Here is a 21,683-nt window from a genome sequence, read left to right as displayed (position 1 = left end):
ATTTGTGTAAGAATATAAACTTCAGTGACAACGATGGTTATCTCTGGATGGTGAGTTTACTAATGATGTTAATTTCCAAAATTTCCACAGAGAATCTGCATCACTTGTATAATCCGGAAAAGAAATCCAGGAAAAAGAAAAGAAACGGAATTGTGTTGAATAGCAAATGAAAAATTCCATTTCTGCTTCCTGTTGGTAGTTTAGCGCATAGTCTTCTAAGCTTTTTACATAAACTTTTATACATAGTTTTTTATTTTGAAGTAGTTTTAGATGTACAGAAGTATCGTAAATATAATAAAAGATTTAACAATTGATAAATTGGACTTCATAAAAATTTAACACTTTTGTGCTTCAAACAGCACCATCAAGAAAGCAAAAAGACAACCCACAGAATGGGAGAAAATATTTGCAAATCATGTATTTGATAAGGGTCCAGAACATATAAAGAACTCCTGCAACTCAATAAAAAAGACAAACTAATTAAAAACTGAACAAAGGATTTGAATAGGAATTTCTTCAAAGATATAGAAATGGCCGATAAGCACATAAAACAAAGAAGCTCAATGTTGTTAGTTATTAGGGAAATGCAAATCAAAGACTCAATGAGATACCGCTTCATACCCTCTAGGATAGCTATAATCAAAAGGACAGCCAATAACAGGTGTTGGTGAAGATGTGGAGAATTTGGAACTTGCACACTTTACTGGTGGGAATGTAAAATGGTGCAGCCACTTTGGAAAACAGTTTGGCAGTTCCTTAAAAAGTTAAAGTTATATGACCTTGCAATTCCTTTCTTAGGTTTATACCCAAGAGAAATTAAAACATGTCCACACAGGAACTTGTACACAAATGTTTATAGCAGTGTGATTGATAATAGCCAAAAGGTCAAAACAACCCAAATGTTTAATGGATAAACAAAATATGATATATCCACAAAATGGAATATTTTGGCAATAAAAAGAATGAAGTACTGATATATGCTACAACATGGGTATATTAGATTGCTGTGGTTGATGTAACGAAGTACTACAAACTGGGTGGCTTAATAGAAATTTATTGTCTCACAGTTTTGGAGGCTAGATGTCTGAAATCAAGGTATTGGTAGGGTTGGTTCCTTCTGAGGGCTGTGAGGGAGGATCTTTTTTCCACATCTCTCTTCTAGTTTCTGGTAGCCTCAGGCATTCCTTGGCTTACAGATGGTGTTCTCCTTGTGTCTTGACATTGTCTTCCTTGTATGTGTGTCTGTTTCTGTGTCCAAATTTCCCCTTTTTATGAGGACTCAATCATAGTGGATTAGGGCCCACCCTAATGACCTCATCTTAACTTGACGTCTGCAAAGACCCGAATTTCAAATAAAGTCACATACACGGGTACTGGAGATTAGGACTTCAGCATATTTTGGGGGGACACAATTCAACATGTGAACCTTGAAAACATGCTAAATGAAAGAAGCCAGTCGCAGAAGACCACATATTGTGTGATTCCATTGATATGAAATGTCCAGAATAGGCAACTCTACAGAGACAGAAAGTAGATTAGTGATTGCCTAAGGCTAAGGGAGGGTAGGGAATAGGGAGTGATTACTAATGGGTAAATTTTATGTCTGTAAAGCTGTTTAAAATAGAATAACAACAATACACAGTTCTTGTATACCCTTCACCCAGCTTCCCCTAATATTAGCATATTACATAACTGTAATGCAATTATCTAATCCAGAAAATTAACGTGTATACAATACTATTAACTAATTTGCAGACTTTACTTAAATTTTGCTAATTGTCCAGCTAACAGCCTTTTTCTGATCCAGGATCCGATTTAGGATCCCATGTTGCATTTGCTTGTCTTGTCACCTTAGCATCCTGCAATCTTAGACAATTCTTTAGTCTTTCTTTGTCTTTGATGACCTTGACACTTTTCAAGAGTATGGGCAAGTTATTTTGTAGACTATCCTTCAGTTTGGGTTTTCTGATTGATGAGATTAAGGTTATGCATTTTTGGCAAGACTGTTACAGAGTGATGTTCTGCCCTCAGTGCGTCGTACCAGGAGGTACATGACATTGGTAAGTCTTGTTACTGGTAAAGTCTGATCACTTTAAGTTGATATTTGTCATATTTCTCCACTGTAAAGATAAAAATTTTTCTTTTTAAATTAATAAGTAGCTTGGGAGAAACTTTGAGGCTATGTGAATACCCTATTTGTTTTTTCAATCTTACTTTCATGTGGTAATTTTAGATTCCCTTCTTGCCTACATCAGTTATTACTGTGGTGTTTACCAAATGTTAATTTTCTATTTCTAGTTTTCTTTCTACATTTATTAATTGGAATTCTACTGTAAGGAAGGGCTGTCTTTTCTCCCTCGTTTATTTATTCAAGTATTTTGTTTATATCAGTGTGGACTCATGGATTTTTATTCTATCAGTTTTAATCCATTAGTATTGTTATTTATATGTTGCTCAAGTTGTCCTAGATTTGGCTATTGAGAGCTTATTGTAGGGAGCCTCTAAGATGACCCCCAACAATCCCCACCTCCTAGTATTCAAGCCCTTTTGTAATCTCCTCTCCTTTAGTGTGGGCTGGATTTAATGATATTTTTGTGTGTGTGTGTGAGGAAGATTGGCCTTGAGCTAACTAGTCTTCCTCTTTTTGCTGAAGAAGAATGGTTCTGAGCTAACATCTGTGCCTATCTTCCTCTATTTTGTATGTGGGATGCCACCACAGCATGGCTCGACGAGTGGTGTGTTGGTCTGCGCCCAGAATTTGAACCTGTGAACCCCAGGCCACCAAAGCAGAATGCACGAACTTAACCACTACACCACTGGGCCAGCCCCTAGTGACGTTTCTAATTAATAGAAAAGGTGATGGGATGTCACTTTTGAGATTAGGGTAAGAAAAAGACTGGCTTCTATCTTGGGCAACCTCTCTTGCCCTCTCATTTTTTTGCTACCTCGCTCCCTTACTCCCTCTCTCTCACTCTGATGGAAGCCAGCTGCTATATTGTGAGCTTCCCTATGGAGAGGCCCCTGTGCCAAGGAATTGAGAGAGGCCTCCTGGCAACAGCTAGTAAAAAATGAAGCCCCTCAGTCCAACACCCCACAAGGAACTGAATCCTGCCAATTCCATGTAAACGAGCTTGGAAGTTGATCCTTCCCCATTCAGGCCTTAAGATGATCCTGGCTCACAGCTTAAGTGCAATCCCATGAAAAACTTTGAGCCAAAAGAACTTGTATTAGTTTGCTAGAACAACCATAAAAAATACCATAGGCCAGGTGTCTTAAACAACATAAATTTATTTTCTCACAGCTCTGGAGGTTAGAAGTCCTAGATCAAGGTTCTGGCTGACTTGGTTTCTGATGACAGCTCTGTTCCTGGTTTGTAGATGGCTTCCTCACTATATCTTCACATGGTCTTTCTTGGTGCATGAACACAGGTCATGGGGGTGGAGGGAGAGGGTTAGCTCTCTGATGTCTTTTCTTATAAGGACACTAGTCCTATTGGATCAGGGCCCCACCCTTATGACCTCATTTAACCTTAGAGTCATGTGCTGCATAACAACGTTTCGATCAATGACGGACTGCATGTATGATGGTGGTCCCATAAGATTAGTACCTTATAGCCGAGGTGTATAGTAGGCTAAACCATCTAGCTTTGTGTAAGTACACTCGATGTTTGTACAGCAAAATCACTTAATCATCTCTCAGAAGTATCCCCATCATTAAGTGATGCATGACTGTAATTACTTCCTTGGAGGCCCCATCTCTAAATATAGCCACACTGGAAGTTAGAGCTTCAACATATAAATTTTGGGGGGAAATAAACATTCAGTCCATAACAATAATGGAGGACTAAATGCGTTCCCTCCCTAAGATCAGGAATAAGGCAAGTTTGTTCTCGCTGCTATCCAACGTTGTACTGGATGTTCTAGCCATTTCTATAAGGCAAGGAAAAGAAATAAAATGCAGACAGAGTGGAAAGAGGTAAAAATGTCTTTATTCGCAGATGGTATGCTTGCCTACACAGAAAATCTAAGGGAGACTACAAAAACTTCTAGAACTATTAACGGTTTAGCAGTTACAGATGCAAGATCAATATACAGACATCAATTGTATTTCTGTGTGCTAGCAACAATCAGAAATTGAAAAATAATTTAATGCTATTTACAGTACTAAGAAAAATATGAGGGGCCAGCCCCGTGGCTTACCAGTTAAGTGTGCATGCTCTGCTACTGGCGGCCTGGGTTCGGATCCCGGGCACGCACCGACACACCGCTTCTCCAGCCATGCTGAGGCAGCGTCCCACATACAGCAACTAGAAGGATGTGCAACTGTGACATACAACTATCAACTGGGGCTTTGGGGAGAAAAAGGAGGAGGATTGGTGATAGATGTTGGCCCAGAGCTGGTCTTCCTCAGCAAAAAGAGGAGGATTGCCGTGGATGTTAGCTCAGGGCTGATCTTCCTCACAAAAAATAAATTAATTAATTTAAAAAAAAAAAACAAAAATATGAAATGCTTATGAAGAAACTTGAAAAAAGTTTATGTAAGGGAGACCTTTACACAAACAAAAAAGTTTGTTCCTTTGTGTAAGGAAGACCTTTACACAAAACTATAAAACATTGCTCAGAGAAATTAAGGAAGATCAAAGTAATGGAGAGAGAGACCATGTTCATGGGTTGGAAGACTCACTGTTCTTAAGATATCAATTCTTTGTAAGTTAGTGTGTATATTCAATACAGTCCAAATCAAAATCCCAGCAAGGTTTTTGGTACAAATTGGCAAACTGAGTCTAATATTTATGTGGGTACATTAAGGACTCAGAATGGGCAAACCAACTTTGAGTAGGAAGAACAAAGTTGGAAGACTCAAACTGTATGATTACAGGCTATATCATAAAAAAAATATACATATTTAAGAAGGTGTGACTATAAAGATAGCCAGGTTAGTCAATGAAAAAAGAATATAGAGAGTACAGAAATAGACCTGCACATTGATTTTTGAAAAAGGTGATACTATAGACTGAATGTTTGTGTCCCCTGAAATTTCATATATTTATTCCTAACTCCCAATGTGGTGGTATTAGGAGGCGGGGCCCTTTGGAGGTGATTAGGTCATGAGGGCAGAGTCCTCATGAATGGCATTAGTGCCCTTATAAAAGAGACCCTAGAGATTTCCCATGCCCCTTCTGCCATGTGAGGATACAGTGAAAAGACAGCCATCCGTAAACCAGGAAGTGGGCCCTGCCAGAAACTAAATCTGCTGGTGCCTTGATCTTAGACTTCCCGGTCTCCAGAATTGTGAATAAATTTCTGTTGTTTATAAGCCACGCAGTCTATGGTATTCTGTTTATAGCAGGCAAATGGACTAATACAGGTGCCAAGGCAATTCAATGGAGAAAAAATATTTTCAAGTGATGGCTCTGGAACAATTGGATAGCTATATGCATAAAAAGTAACTTCCATCTTTACCTCATACTATATGCCAAAATTAAATAAAAATGGATCATAGATCTACTTGTTAAATTAGGTTAAAACTAAAAAACTTATAGAAAAAACAAAATCTTTATGAACTTGGGTTTGACAAAGATGTTTTAAATATAATGTAATAAGCACCAACTATAAAAGAAAACACCAATAAATTGGGCTTTATCAAAACATAAGAAAACTCCGAAAGGTAGAGAGAAGATGGCAGACTAGCAAGGGGATTTGAGACCCAAGAATGACATCACAACGAGTTCTCTTTTTGCTTAATATATCCTGGACTGGGTGCTTGAGAAGCCAGCAATGTGGAAACACCAATGGGAGCAAGAAAAAAAGCCCCAACAAAAGCCTCTGTTTCACCAAAGGACCAGGAAAGGGGCAACTTAGCAAAATGGAAAACTTATAGACCATAACTGCTTTACTCCAGCCAAATACCGTGGAACAAAATAGGGCCCCATCCTGATCAGCAAAGGTTAAGTGGGGAGCCTAAACTTGTGTGATAGTCAAGTTGTAAAGAGACAGTCCTCCTCTCTTGTTAGGGTGATGTCAGAAAAGGCCAAGAAGAGATGGGATTGTCATGCCCATCCAGTGATAATGACACTTTCCCCCCTCACAGTGTCCATGACAGTCACATTAGGAGAAGTTACAAGGCATTCCTCCCCCTCTGTATTAGGGTTCTTCAGAGAAAGTAGAGGGGGTGGGAAGAAGGAGAGAGATATCTTATAAGAAGATATTGGCTCACAGGATTATGGAGGCTGAGAAATCCCATGATCTGCTATCTACAAGCTGCAGGTCCAGAAAAGCTGGCGGTATGGTTTGAAGGTCTGAGAGCTGCAAACTGAGGGTGTGGATTCCAATCTATGTGAAGACTTGAGAATCAGAAGCACTGAGGGCAGGAGAAGATTGCTATCTTAGCTGAAGCATTCAGGCAGAGAACCAATTTAAATTTCCTCCACCTTTTTGTTCTGTTCAGGCCCTCAACAGATTGGATGGTACCCAGCTACATTGGGCAGGACCATATGCTTTACTCAGTCCACCAATTCACTGCTAATCGCTTCTGGAAACACCCTCGCAGACGCATCCAGAAATCTTTAACCAGCTGTCTGGGCATTCTGTGTCCCCATTTAGTTGACACATAAAATTAACCGTCACACCCTCCCAGCCAGGGTGGTGGCCTTGCACTTCCACTTGGCAGTAATGAGGTGGGGTCTTTCTTCCTGTGTTGGTGTAATGTCAGAGAAGTTCTGTAAGACAAGATTTAAATGAGATCTAGAGTCTCATAACGTAATACCCCCGATGTCCAGGGTACAATTGAAAATCAGTCATCATACCAAGAACCAAGACTATCTCAACTTGAGTAAGATAAGGCAATCGTCAGATGCCATATCAGAAATGACACAGAGATTAGAATTATCTGACAAATATTTTAAAGCATGCATCATAAAAATGTTTTAATGAACAATTACAAAAATGCTTGAAACAAACTAGAGTCTCAGCAAAGAAATACAAAATATAAAGAAGAACCAAATGGAAATTTTAGAACTGAAAAATACAATAAAGGAAATAATAAAGTCACTAGATGGACTCAATAGCAGAGTGGAGATGATAGAGGAAAGTATCAGTGAAAGTAAAGATAAAACAATAAAAACTAACAGAAAGAACAACAGAGAGCAAATAGGAAAAAAACTAGAGCCTCAACGACCTGTGGGAGTATAACAAATGATCTCACATTCATTTCATCTGAGTCACAGAGGGAGAGGAGAAAGAAGACGGGGCTGAAAAAGTATTTGAATAAGTAATGGCTGAAAAACCCCCAAATTTGGCAAAAGACATAAACCTGCAGATCCAGGAAGCTGAGCTAACCCCAAGTAGGATCCACTGCAAAAAACACCATGCCAAGATACATCATAGTCAAAATCCTGAAAACTAGAGACAGAAAATCTTGAAAGCAGGAAGAAATAATACTTTACCTATAAGTAAAAAACCAATTTAAATTGCAGCAGATTTCTTTTTAGAAACCAAGGAGGCCAGAAGAAAGTGGCACGGCATTTTCAATTACTGAAAACAGAACTGTAACTCAGAATTCTATATCCAGTGAAAATATTCTTCAAGAATATAGTGGAAATTAAGACATTCCTAGTTGAAGGAAAACTAAGAGGATTTGTCACCAGCAGAGCAGATCTATCATAAAAAAAGGCTAAAGGACATTCTTGAATTGGAAAGGAAATGATAAAAGAAGGAATCTTGAAACATCAGGAAGGGAGATAGAACAATAGAAAGAGTTAAAATGCTAGTTAATAAAATGGGTTTTTTCCCTCTTCTTGTGTTTTCTAAATTATATTGGGTGTTTGAAGCAAAAATTATATTTTCTGAGGCGGATCTCAAAGTGTGTGGGAAATATTTAGGACAATTGTATTATAAATGACAGAGGGTAAAAAAACTTAAAAGCTTGTAAGGTTTCTACACTTCACTCAAACTGGTAAAATGTCGACACCAGGGGACTGTGAAAAGTTCTGTATGCATAATATAATACCTAGAGCAACCACTAAATGTCTATACAGAGATAAATTCAAAAGCACTATTGATAAAACAAAATGGAATTCTTTTTTTTGTGTGTGTGAGGAAGATCAGCCCTGAGCTAACATCCATGCTAATCCTCCTCTCTTTTTGCTGAGGAAGACCAGCTCTGAGCTGACATCTATTGCCGATCCTCCTCTTTTCCACAAAGCCCCAGTAGATAGTTGTATGTCATAGTTACACATCCTTCTAGTTGCTGTATGTGGGACGCAGCCTCAGCACGGCCAGAGAAGCGGTGTGTCGGTGTGCGCCCAGGATCCGAACCTGGGCCGCCAGTAGCGGAGCGCGTGCACTTAACCGCTAAGCCACGGGGCCGGCCGCAACAAAACGGAATTCTAAAAAAAGGTACAAGTAACCCAAAGGAAGGCAGAAAAAAACAGAAATGAAGAGCAGAGGAAAGAAGTGGAAAACAAAATGAAACAGAAACCCCACTGAAGCCTAGTATATCAATAATTACATTAATTGTATGTCTGAATACACCAATTAAAAGAGAGGGGCAGGAGGGATAAAAAACAGGACCCTACTGAGCCAGCCCTGATGGCCTAGTGGTTAAAGTTCAGCGCACTCTGCTTCAGCAGCCCAGGTTCGGTTCCAGGGCGGGGAACCACACCACTCGTCCATCTGTCAGTAGGCATGCGATGGCGGCAGCTCGCATAAAAGAACTAGAAGGACTTACAACTATAATATACAACTATGTACTGGGGCTTTGGGGAGGGAAGAACAAACAAAAAGCCCAGGGCCATATTATATGCTCCTTGCAAGGAACTCAGTTCAAAAGTAATAGTATAGATAGGTTGAACGTAAAAAGATGAAAAATGATATGTAGTTCAAACAAAAGAAAGCAGTAGTGGCTATATTAATGACAGATAAAGTAGACTCCAGAGCAAAGAAAATTACTGGGGACAGAGAGGGGCATTTCATAATGATGAAAGGGTCAGGCTATCAAGAAGACATGGTAGTCTTAAATGTCCATGCACTAAACAAGAGAGCTGCTAAATATGTAAAGCAAAAATGGATACAACTGAGAAGAGAAATAGACAAATCATGTTGGAAACTTCAACACCCCTCTTTCAATAATTGATTGAACTACACAGAAAATCAGCAAGGATATATAACTCAACAGTACCATCAATCAACAGGATCCAACACACACACACACAAAGCACTTCGCCCAAGAACAGCAGAATAGACATTCTTTTCAAGTTCCCATGGACAGTACACCAAGATAGACCATTTACTATGACAAGGCCATAAAACAAATTTCAACATATTTAAAATAATTGAGATCGTACTGTGTGTGTTGTCACCACAGTGGAACCAAACTGGAAATCAGTAACAGAAAGATAACAGGAAAATCTCCAAACAGTTGGAAACTAAACAAGAAATTGCTAAATAATCTATGGGTGAAAGAGGAAGTCTCAAGATAGATAAAAACCACATATTGAACTGAATGAAAATGAAAGTAAAACATACTAAAATGTGTGGGATGTAGATAAAGTAGTGCTGAGAGGAAAATTTATAGCACCAAATTCTTATATTAGAAAAGAGGGAGTCTCAAGAAAATAAAATAAGCTCTTACCTTAAGATCCTATAAAAAGAAGAGCAAGATAAACCCAGAGGTGCAGAAGGAAGGAAATAATGAGAAGAAATTAATGGAATTGGAAAGAGAAAATAAAAAGTTAGTTCTTTGAGAAGATCAATAATATTGACAAACCTCTGCTAAGACTGACAAAGAAAAAAAGAGATAACATAAATTACCAATATCAGGAATGAAAGGGGATATCACTACAAATCTTGTAGACCTCAAAATTATAATAAGGAAATATAAACAACTCTACGTACATAAATTGGGCAACTTGTGTGAAATGGACTAATTCTTCAAAACTCACCCAATATGAAATAGATAATTTGTATAGTTTTATAAACATTAAAGAAATTGAATTTTTAATTTAAAAGTTCCCCCAAAAGAATCAGATGTTTTCATTGGAGAATTCTACCAAGCATTTAAAGAAGAACCAATTCTACATGTTATCTTCCAGAAAACAGAAAAGGAGAGATTACCCAACTCATTTTATGAAGCTAGTATTATCCTGATACCAAAACCATACAAAGACCATCCAAAAAAGGAAAACTGTGGATTAATATCTCTCATGAATACAGAAGCAAAAATTCTCAGTGAAACATAATAAGTGGGATTCAGCAATATATAAAAAGAGTTATGGGATTCTGGGAAGATGACAGAATAGGAAGCACCAGGAATCTCTCTTCTTGCCTAGACAATTGTACAGGCAGAATCTGCTTGATATAACTATGTTAGAACTCTGGACTCTATTCAAAGACTATAACTTCCAGAAGAAGGCTTGAATGGGAAATTGCAGTTAATTTTGGTTAATTGCAGCACTGACCACTCATCCTCCACCCTCAGCTTTGTGACAGTCACTCATGCTTTTGTTCAGGAGCAGTTTACATGCAGCTTGCTGAGCCAGGATGGGCAATAAGGACTTTGTTCTCCAAATACCAGGAAACTGTTTTCTCATTGCTGCTTTTGATCATAGAAGTACAGAAACAGAGGTGGGCAGCCATTGCTGCACCCCCCACCCTCCGTGGTGCAAGCCCCTTGCTTTACAGCTGAAGCAACTTCCAGGAAATTTAAAGAGCTGGCACTTTCCCTCCATCGTTATTTATCTCTTTTCCCCATTGTGGGAACTAGACATTTAAGGACTAAGACACTTAAAAGCAACCACTATGCAGGGGAATTTAGAAAGTCACCATGAGTGCCTAGGGAAAAGCACTGGCTCAGAAAGACCTGAGAAGACCTTAATTTTACACCTCAGGCTGATCCTTGTAGGCACAGAGACAGTCTACGGTAATAGTAAATTAAATAATAAAAACAAAGGAAACCCTGGGGAAAGGGGAAAATCTGATTTCCAGACTTACATTATTAGATTCAGATGTCAAGTTTTCAGCAAAAATTACAAGACACTCAAATAGAAAAATACGGCCCATTCAAAGAAAAAAACAAAAACAACAGAAACTGGTGAGAAAGGCCAGATGGCAGACCTACTAGACAAAGACTTTGAAACAACTGTCTTAAAAGATGCTCAAAAAACTAAAGGAAGACATGGAGAAAGTCAAGAAATGATGTCTGAACAAAATGGAAATGTCAATAGAGAAAAATAAAAGAATACACCAAAAAGAAATTCTGGAGCTGAAAAGTACAATAACGTAAATAAAAAATTCACCAGAGGGATTCAAAGACAGATTTGAGCAGGCAGAAGAAAGAATCAGTGAACTAAAAGATAGGACAATTGAAGTTATCAAGTCTGAGGAACAAAAAGAACAAAGATTGAAGAAAAGTGTACAAAGCCGAAGGAACCTGTAGGACACCTTCAAGAGGATCAACATATGCATTGTGGGAGTCCCAGAAGAAAAGAGACAGATGAGCAGAGATTATTTGAAGAAATAATGCCTGAAAATATCCCAAATTTGAAGAAAGACATGAACATAAACATCCACGAACTTTAACAAACTACAAATAATATAAGTTCAAAGAGACCCACAATGAGACACATAAACTGTCGAAAGCAAAAGACAAAGAGAATCTTGAAAGCAGCAAGAGAGAAGCAACTTGTAGCATAAAAGGTATCATCAATAAGATTATCAGCAGATTTCTCACCTGAAACTTTGGAGCCAGAAGTCAGTGGGCTAGTATATTTAAAGTGCTGAAGGAAAACCTTGTCAATGAAGAATCCTTTGTCCTCCAAAACTGTCCTTCAGAAGTGAGAGAGAAATTAAACCTAAAGCCAGCAGAAGGAAGGAAAAGATTAGAACAGAGATGAACAAAATATAGAATAGAAAAACAGTGGAGAAAATGAATGAAAAGAAAAGGAGTTTTTTTCGAAAAGATCAATGAAATAGACAACCCTTTACCTAGATTTATTAAGAAAAAAAAAAAAAGACTTAGGAAGATTATGGGAAGATGGTGGAGTTGGAAGCACCAGGAATCTGTCTCCCACCTAGACAACAATTGCACTGGTAGAATCATCTGATGTAACTATTTTGGAACTCTAGAGATTGTTGAACCTTGCAACTTTCAGGGGAAGGCTTGGGTGGTAAATTTTGGTCAATTTCAGCTCTTAGCACAGTAGCAGCTACCCATCCCCAACCCCAAGCCATGTGGCTGGCACCTGTGCTCATGTTCATGGAGCAGCTTGCACACAGCTTGTGGGAGCCTGGGGGAGGGGAGCAAGTGGGACCCTGTACTCCAAATAGGAATCTATGCTTAGATCTCTGATTGCTGCTTCCGATCACAGAGGTGCAAACACAGAGGCGGAGAGCCATTGTTGCACCTCCTCCCATTATTGCAAGCCTCTCCCCCATCTGGCTCAAGTGTCTTTTAGGATATTTAAAGGGCCAGCACTCTTTTCCACCACTTCATTTTTTGCTTTTTCCCTTTTTGGAGCCAGACGTTAAAGACCAGCATATTAAAAAACAACTGCATATATGAGGAAAATTAGAAAGTGACTGTGTGTGCCCCAGGAGAGGCTCAAAAAAGATACAAGAAGACATTAAGTTTACCCCTCAGGCTAATCCTGGGCACAGAGAAGCTACAACAATAATAATAAATAAAATAACAACAAAAACAGCAAACCTTGGGGAAGGGGAAGAATCTGATTTCTAGAGTTGCCACATTGTTAGATTCAAATGGCCAGTGTTCAACAAGAAAATCACAGGGTTTACAGAGAAACAGGAAAGTATGTCCCGTTCAAAGGAAGAGAACCAATATAACAGAATCTGTCCCTAAAAAAGACTTATTGGAATATATATTAGACAAAGACTTTAAAATAATGGTCTTAAAGATGCTGAAAGGATTAAAGGAAGACATGGAAAAAGTAAAGAAGCTGATGTGTGAACAAAATGGAAACATCAATAAAGAGATGGGAAACCTAAAAAGAAACCAGAACAAAATTCTGAAGCTGAAAAGTACAATAACTGAAATGAAAAAAATCACTAGAGGGATTTAAAGGCAGATTTGAGCAGGCAGAACAATGAATCAGTGAACTTGAAGACAGGACAACGGAAATTATTGAGGCTGAGAAACAGAAAGAGAAAAGATGAAGAAAAGCTAACAACGCCTAGATGCCTATGAAAAACCATCAAAAGCACCAACATATGTATTGTAGAAATCCCAGAGGAAGAGAGAGAAAAAGGGGCCAAGAGCATATTTGAAGAAATAAGGGCTTAAAACTCCCCAAATTTGAAGAAAACCACAAATATAAACATCCAAGAAGCTCAATGAACTCCGAGTAAGATCAACTCAAAAAGACCCACTCTGAGACACATTATAATCAAACTTTCAAATGCCAAAGACAAAGGGAAAATCTTGAAATAAGCAAGAGAGAAGCCAATCATCATATAAAAGTGATCCTCAAAGAGATTATCTGCAGATTTCTCATCAGAAACTTTGAAGACTAGAAGACAGTGGGTAGATATATTCAAAGTGCTAAAAGAAAACAAAATCTGTCAACCAAGAATCCTAAATCCAGCAAAACTGTCCTTCCAAAGTGAGGGCTAAATCAAGACATTCCTAGATAAACAAAAGCTAAGAGATTTCATGACCACTAGACCTGCCCTGCGAAAAATGCTTAAGGGAATCCCACAAAGTGAAAGGACATTAGACAATAACCTGAAGCCATAAGGAGAAATAAAGATCTCAGTAAAGATAAATATACGAACAATTATGAAAGCTAGTATTATTGTAACAATGGTTTGTAACTGCAAATCTTGTTTTCTACAGAATTTAGGAGACTAATGCATTTTAAAGAATTATTTATGTTTCAGGGCACACAATGCATAAAGATGTAATTTTGTGACATCAACAACTAAAAGAGGTGGGGACAGTGTAAAGGAGCAGAGTTCTTGTATGTTATTGAAGTTAAGCTGCTATAAATTCAAAATAGGATATTATAACTTTAGGATGTTAATGTAATCCCCATGGCAACCACAGAGCAGATAGCTATAGAATATACACAAAGGGAAATTAAGAAGGAATTTAAGAAATTGGCTACAAAAAATCAACACAAAGAAGACAAGAATGCAGGAAATGAGGGACAAAAAAGTGATAGGGCATAGAGAAAACAAATAACACAATAACAGAAGTAAGTCCCTACACATCAGTAATTCTTTAAATGTAAATGGATTAAATTCTACAGTCATAAGACAGAGATTGGCAGAATGGATAAAAACACATGATCCATCCATATGCTGTCTACAAGAGACTCACTTGAGATTCAAAGACACAAACTGTTTGAAAGTGAAAAGATAGGGAAAGATATTCCATGCAAATACTAACCAAAAGAGAGCAGGAGTGGCTATATTAATTTCAGACAAAATAGACTTTAAATAAAAAACATTTACAAGAAACAAACCAAAAAAAGCTATTGCATATAAAAAAAAATTTCAATACAGCAAGAAGCTATAACAGTTATAAACATTTATGCACCTAATGACAGACCGTCAAAATATATGAAGCAAAAACTGACAGAATTGAGGGGAGAAATAGACATTTGTACAATAATAGTTGTAGACTTCAATAATCCATTCAGAATAATGGATAAAACAACCAGAAAGAAGATAAGTCAGGAAATAGAGAACTTAGCACAATAAACCAACTGGATCTAACAGACATATAAAGAACACTCCACCCAACAACAACAGCATACACATTCTTCTTAACTGTACATGGGACATTTTCCAGGATAGACCATATGTAGGGCCACATATTTTTTCAATAGATGTAAAAAGATAAATATAATACAAAGTATCTCCTCTGACCACAATGGGATGAAGTTAGAAGTCAATAAACAGACCCTGGAAAATTCACAAAATTGTGAAAAACAAGCAACATGCTTTTATTTTTTTGTGTGAGGAAGATCAGCCCTGAGCTAACATCCATGCCAATCCTCCTCTTTTTGGACGGGCCCAGGGCCCGTCTTCCTCTACTTTACATGAGACGCCGCCACAGCACGGCCTGACAAGTGGTACATAGGTGTGTGCCTGGGATTGGAACCTGGGCTGCCAGCAGTGGAGCACACGCACTTAACCAGTACACCATGGGGCCGGCCCCTAAGCAACACACTTTTAAACAAAGGATCAAAGAAGAAATCACAAAGAAATTATAAAATACTTAGAAATGAATGAAAACAAAAACACAACATACCAAAACTTAATGCATTGCAAGAGGTGCTAAGTGAGAAATTTATAGCTATAAAACCTTACATTAAAAACAAGAAAGATCTCAAAACAACAACCTAACTTAAGGAACTAGAGAAAGAAGAACAAACTAAACACAAAGCTAGCAAAAGTAGGGAAATAATAAAGATTAGAGTAGCAATAAATGAAATAGAGAATAGAAAAGCAATTGAGAAAACCAATAAAACCAAAAGTTGGTTCTTCAGTAAGATCAACAAAATTGACCTAAATCTACCTTTAGGTAGATGGACTAGGGAAAAAAGAGAGAAGATTCGAAGTACTAAAATCAGAAATGGAAGTGGGGACATTACCACCTATTCTGCAGAAATAAGGGATTATAAGAGAATACTATGAACCATTGTATGCCAAAAAAATTGGATAGCCTAGATGAAATGGACAAATTGCTAGAAACACAAAACCTACCAAGACTAAATCATGAAGAAATAGAAAATCTGAATAGACCTATAACTAATAAGGAGATTGAATCAATAATAAAAAAAATCTCCCCACAAAGAAAAGCCCTGGTTCTGATGGCTTCACTAGTGATTTCTACCTGATATTTAAAGAAGAATTAATTTTAATCCTTTTCAAACTTTTCCAAAAAATTGAAGCCAAACCAACACTTCTTAACTCACTCTGTGAGGCTGGCATAACTTTGATACCAAAGCCAGGCAAAGACACTACAAGAAAAGAAAACTACAGACCAATATCCCTTATGAACATTGATGTGAAAATCCTTAACAAAACACCAGCAAACAGAATTCAGCAGCATATTAAAAGGATTATACATCATGACTAACTGGGATTTATTATTGGAATGCAAGGATGGTTCAACATGCAAAAAATCAATCGATGTAATACACTACACCAACAAAATGAAGGAAAAAAACCGCATGATCATCTCAATTGATGCAGAAAAAGCATTTTCAAGATTCAACACCCTGTCATAATAAACGCAACAAACTAAGAATAGGAGAAGACTACCACCACATTATAAAAGTAATAAATGGAAACTCACAGCAAACAACACTCCAGGTGAAAGACTAAAAGCCTTTCCTCTAAGATCAGGAGTAAGGCAAGGGTGCTTGCTTTCACTACTTGTATGCAACATGGTACTAAAAGTTCTAGTCAGAGCAATTAGGCAAGAAAGAGAAAAAATATCCAAATTGGAAAGGAAGAAGTAAAATTATCGCAGATGTTTGCAGATGATATGATCTTATATGTAGAAAATACGAAAGACTCCACAAACCTGTGAGAACTAATAAAAGAATTCAGCAAAATAGCAGGATACAAAGTTAATACACAAAAATCAGTTGCATTTCCTTACACTAACAGTGAATCACCTGAAAAGGAAATTACAAAAACAGTTCCACTTACAATAGCATCAAAAAGCGTAAAATATTTAGGAATTAACTTGGGAGGTGAAAGACTTGTACAATGAACACCACAAAACACTGCTGAAAGAAATAAAAGAAAACATAAATTAATGGAAACCCATCCCATGTTTATGGATTGGAAGTCTTAATATTGTTAAAATGTCAATATTGCCCAAAGTGATCCACAGATTCAGTGCAATCTTTATCAAAATCCCAATGACATTTTTTGCAGAAATAGAAAAATCCATCCTAAAATCCATATGGAATCTCAAGGGGCAGTGAATAACCGAAACAATCTTGAAAAAGAAGAATAAACCTGACTCAGTTTCTGATTTCAAAACCTACTACAAAGCTACAGTAATCAAAGTAGAGTGTTATTGGTATAAAGACATTCATATAGACCAGTGGAATAGAATAGAGGGCTCAGAAAGAAACCCTCACATATACTATCAAATCATTTTTATTTATATTTTTTATTTATTTATTTTTGCTGAGGAAGATTCACCCTGAGCTAACATCCACTCTGCTCTGCTCCAATTCTCTTTTTATTTTTTGCTTGAGGAAGATTAGCCCTAAGCTAACATCTGCGCCAGCCTTCCTCTATTTTCTACATGGGACACCACCACAGCATGGCTGGTGAGTGGAGTCGGTCCATGCCTGGTATCCAAACTTGTGAACCTGGGCTGCTGAAACAGAGCACACGGAACTTTAACCCCTCAGCCATGGGGCCACACCCAAATCATTTTTGACAAGAGTGCCAAGACCATTCAATGGGGAAAGGACATCTCTTCAAGAAAACTGGATATCCACATGCAAAAGAATGAAGTTGGACCCTTACCTAACACCATATACAAAGATTAACTCAAAATGGATCAACGACCTAAGTGTAAGACTGAAAGCAATAAAACACAGGACAAAATCTTCACCACACTGAAATTCACCCAGAAATCACTGGGTTTAGCAGTGATTTCTTGGATATAACACCAAAGGCATAGGCAACAAAATAAAAAATAGACAAATTGGATTTTATGAAAATTTAATAAGTTGGCACGTAAAGAGACACTATCTGCAGAGTAAAAAGCCAAACCACAGAATAGGCGGGGATATTTGCAAATCGTATATCTGACAAGGGATTAATATGAGAATATGTAAAGAAGTCCTACAACTCAACAACAGAAGAACAACCTAATTCGAAAATGGGCAAAGGAGTTGTATGGACATTTTTCCATAGAAGATGTACAAATGGGCATTAAGCATATGAAAAGATGCTGAACATCACTAATCATTAGAGAAATGCAAATCAATACAATAAGATATCACCTCACACCCAGTAGGATGGCTACTATCAAAAAAACCAGAAAACAGCAAATGTTGGCAAGGATGTGGAGAATTTGGAATCCTTGTGCATTGTTGATGGCAATACAAAATGGTACAATCACTGTGGAAAACAGTGTGGAGTTTCCTCAAGAAATTAAAAATAGAATTACTCTATGACCCAGCAATTCTACTTCTGGGTACAACCCCAAAAGAATTGGAAGCAGGGTCTCAAAGAGATGTTTGTACACCTATGTTCATAGCAACATTATTCACAATAGTTAAAAAATGGAAAAAACCCAAGTGTCCATGGACTGATGAATGGGTAGGCAAAATGTAAAGACCTACAGTGGAATATTATTCAGCTTTAAAAAGCAAGGACATTCTGCCATATGCTACAACATGGATGTACTTTGAAAACATCATGCTAAGTTAAATAAGCCAGTCACGAAAAGACAAATACTATATGATTTCACTTGTATGAGGGAAAATCATATGAGCAGTGGAAATCACAAAGACAAAGTAGAATACTGGGTGCCAGGGGCTGGAGGGAAGGGAGAATGGAGAGTTATTATTTAATAGGTATAGAGTTTCAGACTTACAAGAGTTATGGGGATGGATGGTGGTGATGGCTGCACAACAATGTGAATTTATTTAATACCAGTGAACTGTATACTTTAAAATGGTTAAGATGGTAAATTTTTTATGTGTATTTTAGCTCAATAAAAAAGGGGAAGGGAAAAGACTAAAGTCAGAAATGAAAATGGAGACATTACTACCAATTCTACAGAAATGAAAAGGATTATAAGAGAACTATGAGCAATTGTATGTGAACAAATTGGATAACCTAGATGAAATGGACAGATTTCTAGAAACAAAATGTACCAAGACTGAATCACAAAGAAATAGGAAATCTGAATAGACCTATAACTAGTAAGGACATTGAATCAATAATAAAAACTAGAACATTGAATCAATAATAAAAAAATTTCCTGACAAAGAAAAGCCCTGGACCTGATGGCTTCACTGGTTAATTCTATGCAACATCTTGAGAAGAACTAACACCACCAATTCTTCCCATACTTCTCAAAAAAATTGAAGAGGAGGGAACACTTCCTAACTCATTCCATGAGTCCAGCATTGCCCTGATACCAAAGCTAGACAAAGACAGAAAACTACAGAAGAATATCCCTTATGATTATTGATGCAAAAATCCTCAACAAAACACTAACAAATTGAATTCAGCAGCATATTAAAACAATTATACACCAGGTAAGAGGTGAGGAGAGGAGCGAAGAAGTTATACTGAGAAGTAGCTGCAGTTAGAGCTAAAGGGAGGAGATCCAGAGAAAGAATAAGATTAAAACTATGAGGAAATTCAAAAAAGACTGGTCTCGGGGAGACAGAAGAAGACACCAAGGAAAGAGTGACCATTTTCATGTGGAGCCACAATCCAGTCATGCATGCCAAGGGAGCTGGACACGTGAGGATGTAGTGACACTGCCTCTGCTGGAACAGGCTGCTTCGGGCTCTCTGATGGCCTTGTCTGTTGATTTTAAAACTTATATAGATCAGGCATGTAGAGCTGCTGAGGAATTTGTCAATATTTACCATGAGACAGTGGACTAAAGAAGATGGGCACTAATCAGGCTATAAATGGACAAGGCCACTTTAATATGGAATGGCAATGTTAACCAGTTTTTTTGAGATGTTGCCTTTTAGTGAATTCCAAGTAAATATGGTAGATTGCCAAACAATTCACGAGCAAGCTACCCGAGCCCAAAGTACAGTTCTTGTTGTGACCAGTGGAACTGTGAAGTTTGATGACAACAAACAACACTACTTCAACCAGAACTTCCTGTTGACTGCTCAGTCCACTTCTAACAACACTATATAGAAGATTGCAAGTGATTGCTTCCATTTTCAAGATTGGGCTAGTTGTTAAAGGGGGCAAAAGTCCATACTCCTTTGGTTCATTGTTTGCAGCTACAGAAATTTATGTGAAGTAGTTCATTTAATTGTAGAAGCACTATAAACTAGTATGTGCTGAAACTAAATTTCTTTAAGTTTTAAAATTCCAGCAGCATCTTTTCTAGGAGCTGCCATTTTGGATTTTTGCCATTAAGAGCTTTAATGCTAGGTTTTTACATACCTTGTATACATTTCTACTAATGGCATTCTTATAGTAATATTAAACACATGATCTCTGTATTAACATACTTGCTGTGAACCCAGGCTATTGCAGAAATAAAATCCTCTTATAATATTAGAATTTTATAGTAAAACACTTACCTGTTTTCAGTATACACTGGTAATGCAGTATTAATATATGGCTTTTTCAAATCAGTTCAATTAAAACATTCCTGATTTAGGTTTGCATAACTACTCTGACAGTGGAATTGCATGTAGAGATGCTCAGTAGTCTTTTTCATGTTAAGTAATGTCTTTTATGTTTTCTTATGAAGTGAATAAATCAACTAGAGAGATGCAAAATGTTCTCAGTTGATACCTGAATATTCAGTACATTTGGTGACTTAAAAGCAAAGCTTCCTTTTTTTTATTTTTCTGAGGAAGATTCGCCCTGAGCTAACATCTGTGGCCAATCCACCTCTTTTTTGCTGAGGAAGATTTTCCCTGAGCTAACATCTGTGGCCAATCCTCATCTATTTTGTATGTGAGCTGCCACCATAGCATGGCCACTGAGGAGTGGTGTAGGTCTGCGCCTGGGAACCAAACCCAGGCTGCCAAAGTAGAGTGTACCAAACTTAACTACTAGGCCACCAGGGCTGGCCCAAAAGCAAAGCTTCTTAAAAATATTTTTCTTGGCAGCTCCAAGCCTGTAACTTGAGGTAGTGAATGGTAGTCGGACTAATAGCTTTAATGGGAGAATAGGGAATGAGAAAGGTAGAGACCCAGGGCTGGAGCCAAAAGTAAGTATGCGTGACCAAATGGTAAGTTTTTGGTACTTGTTTCTACCTCATAAAAATGTAGTCTATTTTTAGGATTTAAATCACCAAGGTAATAAGTATACTTATCAAATGGTCATGAGTGTCACTTTTGTTCTAAGAATGATTTTTAAAGGTTTCTCCAATTCATCTCATACTTATCACCAATATGTGTCTCAATTTACTTGAGAACTTATGGAGATAAAATGTCAGCCATAAGCCTAACGCTGTAGCAGGGTCTAACAGGAAAGTTGGAAAGAGCCATTACTACCTCTTTGTGACACCATTAACTTCTAAGTCTTCCATGTGAACATTAGGCCAAAAGTCTCCTGTGTATTACCCACTTCCAAAATAAGTGATTTTCCCTTATATTTTATTTTATTTTTATTTTTTAGTTATTTAAAGTTAAAATTATTTAATTTTACGATTTGTTCTTCCATATGGCATCAAGCAAATAGACCTGTTTTAAAACATGTTTTTGTTATGTGGCTAACTCTTTGTCTTTTTAGAGAGAAAATAGAGAACAGCAGATCTTTATAAACCTATAAACTTCGAAAGAACAAGTGTATGTGAGCTGCCACCATAGCATAGCCAGTGACAAGTGGTGTAGGTCTGCGCCTGGGAACCAAACTCAGGCTGTGGGTTTATTATTAGAATTATTCTCTTGGGCCAAATTATTCTCTTAGGCCATATCCTCTATTCTCTTATAATTCTATGTCTCAACTTCTAAAGAGAAAGAAACCTCG

General features: G+C 37.4%; 1 protein-coding gene and 1 pseudogene across 4 annotated transcripts in view; both read left to right on the top strand.

Annotated features, from left to right (window-relative positions):
• The window catches only part of URGCP (upregulator of cell proliferation), a 72,983-nt gene that overhangs the window by 1,296 nt on the left and 50,004 nt on the right, over positions 1 to 21,683 (top strand). The gene's annotated exons all lie outside the window — the stretch shown is intronic.
• The window catches only part of LOC147918111 (NTF2-related export protein 2 pseudogene), a 50,802-nt pseudogene continuing 29,229 nt past the window's right edge, over positions 111 to 21,683 (top strand). Inside the window, exon 1 of the transcript XR_015554712.1 lies at positions 111 to 21,575. The product of XR_015554712.1 is annotated as an NTF2-related export protein 2 pseudogene (transcript). The remainder of the gene's footprint in view (positions 21,576 to 21,683) is intronic.

The sequence above is a fragment of the Ceratotherium simum genome, chromosome 1 (assembly GCF_057802395.1).
Source record: "Ceratotherium simum simum isolate JZ-2026a chromosome 1, ASM5780239v1, whole genome shotgun sequence".
Lineage (NCBI taxonomy): Eukaryota > Metazoa > Chordata > Mammalia > Perissodactyla > Rhinocerotidae > Ceratotherium > Ceratotherium simum.
This window is presented reverse-complemented; position numbering and strand designations above follow the sequence as displayed.